The following is a 6,996-nucleotide window of genomic DNA, read 5'->3' as shown; positions in this document are numbered from 1 at the left end:
AATACAATTATTGGCCAGGTTTTTCATATGTGTACAGTATGTCGACGCATACAGTAAAACACGAGTGAATGGCAAAAAAAACCTCTTGATTCGTGATTTCATACATTTACATGCATAACATTACGCTGTGGTGGGGTTTCTTGCAAGAAATACAAATATCTCATTAACTTCCCATCACATTGTCCATATTAATGCATTGAAATAATTTTCATTCCTCACAATGTAATGCACAACATTTTAAATGAACCACAAATTACAATCAGCTGACTGCTGTTCAGGGCTTATACAGCCATAGGCACTGTCAGGGGGGGGGGGGGGGGGGTGGTCATACCCTGATTGGCCAGCCAGTTGATTAATCATTTATTGAGTTCTCTCTTACGGATTTGTCATTTGCATGCAAGCGGCATTACTGTAAATAGATGGTGTATGGAATGAAAGCCTGCCAGAGACTTGCTGTATAACAAGCCATTAATAAGGTGACGTCATGGCTGGAGCTCTCAAGTCTTCTGTCCTCTGCCCTGGAGGAGTTAATGAGCATGGTTATTCCTCTGAAAATCAATCAAAGTACAATAATAAGGACCCATACACGTACAGTATACGTGCATAACCACTTACATGGAATGTTACATTATTTGTTACGTTGCTTGGTTTTCTTACTTTGCGATTGTCTGCTAGCTTAATTGTTTCATTGGCAATTTCTTTTGTAAATTTTTATTCAGTGTTCATATATTTACATATAAACATTGCATTACATATAGAAAATCTGGGGAGGCATCCGACAGAGGCTAGAATCGCCTATGGCCATAGGGAAACGAGACAGATTTTCACATGTTTTGAAATGAGCTACTTTCTTTCTCTTCCTCTGTCTGTCAGTCCTTGAGAGACTCTAAAGGAGAGCGTGCTATCTGCAGAGAGAGAGAGAGAGAATACTGTGTATGCCCACTTTGGAGATAATTGCTACACACTTACACAGTAAAGTACCGAGAGTTAATTTAACTTGGAGAGTATACAAATGGACTTTGAATTTGACAGTGTGTGTGCGTGTGTGAAGCAGAGAGTCTTTGAAAATATGTTCCCAGAGGACGCACAAATACAATGCATATGTTCATACACGCATTACTTCTGTATCTATATAACCCTGAGTATGGTTAAAGGCTATGAGTGAGTATGCTCTGCAGAGTGTCTGCGTGCTTGCGTGCGTGCGTGCGTGCGTGCATGCGTCCGTGCGTGCGAGCAGACAGGCACACATGAGATCATTCACTGTACTACAGCCATGGAGAGTGTCACAACAAATTTAATTCACCAGAGGCAAGAACTCCTGGGCTCAATTTCAACTCAATCTAAGCCCATGAAGGAATATGTAAATATATGCACTGCGCCAAAACACTCCAGGCGCCAGAATAACGCGTGCTAGTCTACACCCCATAATGAATCAGTCTTTCAAAAATACACTGACATCTTTTATCAAAATGTTTAATTTCAAAACAACTCTCTCTATGTTGGAGTGTTTCCCTAACTGGGACCACACATACTGTACAGAAGTAGCACCATAACAGTATTGGGATGGTTTCCAGTGCTGGTATTGTTCACCTTGCACTAGTGCTGCATTGTTCTGAAGGATCGTTTTAATCACTTCCTGCAGCCTTAAAGCAGGAAATGCTGGTTGGCAGGCTTCTAATTGTTACTGTATACAATTGGAAACATAATACCACCTAAATCCTCTATTCTAACCCTAACCCTTTATCCCTAACTCTAACCCTATCATTCTTAGTTAAACAGACCTGAGTTACAGCTGTACTTGGACCGCTTTTTCCTAGCCTTGTGTTGCGATACTAATATGCCACTGTGCTGCACTGCGTGGTCTCGGGCAATGTTCAGTTGTGCATATGCATTAGAAGGCAGATGAAGTTCTAGGCTAGCTTTTTCCCCCTTCTACAACAAAGCTATTTGGCCAAAAATAGCCAGGTTACACACCGCCGGCAGTCCGAACCGCACATGGTAGCCACGTAGCCGGAATGGCGGTGCGTCAGAATGCCACTATGTCCCCAGAATGGGGTTAAGCATAGTAGCATGATGAATAGAAAAATAAATTACTCACACGCCATTTTTAACACATTTTGAAATGTTGCCTGTGTATATTATAGGAAAGAGAAGGTTATACGGCCTATAATGACATGCCCAAGGGAAACCAGGTTGAAAGTGGTTTAAGATGAAAAGAGACTGTGAAAACAGGCCCCGGAGGTGAGCTAAAATGCTGTTCTGTGTGATGTGTGATGTTTAAAATTCTCCCTTTGGCTCTGTGTGTGAACAATGGCACTGCCAAGCCTGCCGCGCTGCTCACAAAGAAACGATGTGACATCATGTCTAGTGTCATATCTATTATGTAGCTGTTTAACATGGCCTGGTTTCGGAGGCACGCAGCACAATCCAAACGAAGCCCCAAATCATTGCCATATCATGTTTTCCTAATGACTTCAAAGGCCCTCCATGTTTCTATCTCGTTTAGTGGAGGAGGCGTGCGTAGATAAAATGTGACAGCACGTTGACTATGCTACAGCAATACATCTCCATAAAGGTGAGGACCTCGCCTTGCACTAATGGTACGTCGGGGCCAATAGAACTGATTAAGCTGTTCGACATACAAATAAGTGTGTGCGCGCATGCACACACACACACACACACACACACACACACACACACACACACACACACACACACACACACGCAGTACACACAGGCAGATACGCATGCATAAAACCTTGATAATTTCCATGTGCCCTTGGGTTGCCTTTATACAGATTCTTTCACTCGACTGGGGTTTTAGGTTCGTAAATTACCTTCTATAATCTCCCATTGTTAATTGCAGTTATGCACTTATCTGTGTAATATGATTTATACAGTAATTAATGGTATCGATCAATCAATGTATTTCTTTCCCGTTTGTACGCGAGCGTGCGTGTGTGAGTGCATGTGCCTGTGTGGCGTCTGTTTGTGCTTCTATATGTCTGTCGCATGCGTGCATGTCAGCATGAGCTACAGTATATCCACTTATACATCAATGAGAATGGATGCAGGCAGCTCTCTCCTTGCCGTCTCTCGTGGACGTGATGAAGAGACTAAAGGAGACAGGACGGATGCGGCAGACGTTAATTGTTTAAGACAAATGAAAGAGAAAATTGCCGAAGATAGGGAGATTGATAGGTAGAGGCAGCTGCAATGATGAGTGAGGGAGGTGGCGGACGAGTGAGACGGAGACTTAAAAGAATTGAGTACAAAAAAGAAAAAATCAGAGCAGTGTAGATGACAAAAAGTAAAGATAGTGGAAGAAGCAAGGGGAGTGGATAGCAGGGAGTAAAGAGAGATTAATGCATATGGATAGATAACGGGAGATGAATGGACACTGATAAAAATTGTCCTGAAACACCAAAAAGTAGTAGCAATTCTGCCAGCGAGGATATGAAGATGAAGCTGCTATCTTTTTTTTTACAGTCTATTTACAGTCCGTGTGTACCAAGGGAGCCAACACTGCTCACTGCCGTAATGCTTTGAGGCGTTGGAGTGAAGACGTTGAATAGTCTACGAGGCGATCCGTAAAACACACACCATTGTTTTCTAAAAAACAGGATAAATGACTCGAAACACGCCTCTGATTCCAAATTGAAGTTACTGTATAAGGGTGGCGGAAATAGTGTTGGGGGAACCAACGACAACTGAACTATTTTAGAGTGTTTTTCCAAAATAGTAAAATATGGCTAATACATTTGAGGGTAAGGGAAAGGTTGACAAGTCATGTTAAAGACAAAACGATGAGCACTTATATTGCGCTTATCGCTGTTTTATGTAATGGATGAACTAGCATTCATCCATCACCGTTCTAAGTTAAGTAAAGCAAAGTTATAGTAATTTCTTGTTTTGGGGAATAATTAGCTAATTATGCTTATGTATTACTATTATAGGCTTACATGTTTATATACTTGTATAACTTACGTGTGTGTGTGTGTGTGTGTGTGTGTGTGTGTGTGTGTGTGTGTGTGTGTGTGTGTGTGTGTGTGTGTGTGTGTGTGTGTGTGTAATTATAAGTGTGAATCAAACTTAATTGTATAACATATACCATCTACAGTAAACTGCACAAAATCCTACTCTGCATATAATGGAAGTTAATGGGGAAACAATGGTTGTCCCAATAATTTATGGAATTTCTTAGATTATTATTTTATTTATTAAAGAAAGTACCTAGAAAAAGCATTTTATTTGGTATTAATTCATGAAAACGTATAGCTTTCTTGGGAATGTTTTTGAAAATGTTTGAAATTATGATAATTAAAAACGAAATGTAGGAAACCAAAAATGAATGGACCCATAAAAATTGGTTCGCGAACCCACAAATGGGTCCCGACTCCCGACCCACTGTTTGTACTATAGTAAGTTCTTACAGAGAAGTGTGCCAGTCCACTGACTCACCCAGGGATATATGTCAACATGAACTCTGTTGTCCCTATTCTGGCCATGTCGTAATACATTTGGCTAAAAATAGCATCTACGAGCTCACAGATGTGAGCTACATCTGTGCTGTTTTCGGGTGTACAATACATATCCAGTCTAGCTATTAAATGTTAAAAAGGCTTGCCATATGCCCTGCTGTTTTCGGCTGAGAGATTTGGACCCCTGGGGGACCACACAAACGTTAATAAAGTTTTGAGTTTAGACTGTACAACTTTCAATCGTCCTTATAGCAATGACTTTTTCCAGGAATGCATGGCAGGTAATCTGTCTTCTTTATCTTTGTCCGTTAGCAACACTATAGCAACTTGAGATTGGATGGTCAGATTTTTATGAAACTTGGAAGAGATGGTTAACTTTGGAAATGTCAAATTTTGAAGGTCATATCCAAGGTCACAATCTGACTTTTAGTCAAATAACGGCTCAAGGGATTTTCATTGAACTGGATGATAATTAATAAGATGCCGTGAAGAGGTGGTTATCTTTGAAAACGTCAAATGTCAAGGTCACAATCAAGGTCATGGTCTTGCTTTTAGTAAAATGAGAATGGCTGGTTGGATTTTAATGAAACCATGATTATGATCGGTAGGCTGCCCTGAAGAGATGGATAACTTCGCAGTCACCATCAAGGCCATAGTCAGATGTTAGAGATGGATAACTTCGCAGTCACCATTAAGGCCATAGTCAGATGTTTTGTAAAAAAAATAATAACTTGAGAACAGCTGGATGGATTTTCATGAAACTGGATCAGTAGGCTACCCCAAAACTTTTTTGAAATAGCAGATTTGTAAAGGAAGATTATTAACCTTTGTGCTTCAATGGTCAAGGTCACAATCAAGAGATGTAGAATGATAGATAGATGGTGCTATGGGCGTGGTTAGCAACCAAGTTTGCATTCGTTCAATTTTGAAAGTGACAACCTAATTATGTTGTTAAAAATATCAGAATCTGCTTGACCAGTGAAAGTCCTGGTCAAGCAGTCCTGTCGCTCCGGTGTGTGCATGAGCAAGTACTATTCTGTTTCCCAAACAGTGCATGGGGCGGGACACATTTCTATGGGTCCCGTTATTTTTTGTTTCCTACATTTTGTTTTTAAACATTATTATTTCAAAATATTTTCTATTTTTTGTTTAAGTAGCAGTGAAAATAGTAATCTACAAGCTGCTTTATAGTTTGTGTCCCAGGAAGACATTACATTTCTCTGTTGGGTACAGCACTAGTTACACAGACAGTAGAACATTGTGTGAACATGTAGCTACTGTATACGCTCCTGAAGCTACATCATGCTCATCCTTTTTAAATGTGTCAGAGAGTCTTCTGTGTTGTAACTGATGTAATTGATTGTTTTTTATACCCATAAAATGTTTGAGGGATGATTAACATCCCTCAAACATTTTATGGGTATTAAAAACAATCAATTTAAAATGTAGGCATTTAGCAGATCTTAATCCAGAGCGATTTACAATAAGCAAAAACAACACAAGGTAATCATCAACATCAAATGCATAGAAACAGTCATCTAGGATCATAAGTAAACTAAGAACCTATCATCCGTCTAACCGTCGAATATCTGTACATTGAAACTATAAAGAACCAGATCAATAAGGACCTGGCATCATTCTACATGACATGCTATCTAATTACATAGCCTTTGCATGAGCCTGCAAGGTCGTCGAGGCTTGGCGGAAGTGCTACGGGAAGTGCTGCGGTCTAAGGGTGCGTTTTCAGACTACGGCTAGCCTCGATACCCAGGCTTTCATTTCGTCTAGACTACGGCACATGATTGGGATATGGGAGTGAGTCTGCCGGTCTAATTGCAATGTTCATTCCATAATCAAGTTACATTCCTATATGGAACTTGGAAGACATGGATATAAGGAAGGAAATGGAAGGGCAGAAGGGGGGGCATAATTTGTTGAATTATCAGTATAAGAGATACATGGATGCAATTGAAACGCTCTGTTATATACTAAATTAAAAAGTGTGTATAATACAGAACAGAAACTGTTGCCATTCTAAGGGTAAATATGCTAATTGATTTAACATGTAGTCATTGCTTTCATTTAGCCACTACAACCATTATGTGGCTGACAGGAGTCCCCCATACAGTAACAGTATACTAATCAGTATATCTCCTAGTTTTCTTCTACGCCAAGTCTCATCATAAGGCAATGTGAATGCGTGGTGTGAGCTTGTATCTGTTATTAAGGGACCAAGTACGTCCCCAATGGACGTTGGTCCCTTATTGTTTTTTGTCTTTTTTTTCTTCTCCTTCCGCCAAAAATAGCAGTTCTGGCTGAACCGTGCAGTCGGTTTTTACAAAACTCGGTAGAGGGCCATGCCAAACGGTGACCATTGGCCAAAGGGTGGTGCTATAGCACTCAATTGAAAATGCAAACTTTGAAGGTGCATAGCTGAACCATTTGACCGTTGGCAATACACATATGTGGCTCCTCATGCCTAACAACTTTCGTTTTTTTACCTCTGACCTTTAGA

Source organism: Protomyctophum bolini, assembly GCF_963924005.1.
Source record: "Protomyctophum bolini genome assembly, chromosome: 3".
Lineage (NCBI taxonomy): Eukaryota > Metazoa > Chordata > Actinopteri > Myctophiformes > Myctophidae > Protomyctophum > Protomyctophum bolini.
The sequence above is the reverse complement of the archived record's forward strand: the minus strand, read 5'-3'. Positions refer to the sequence as shown.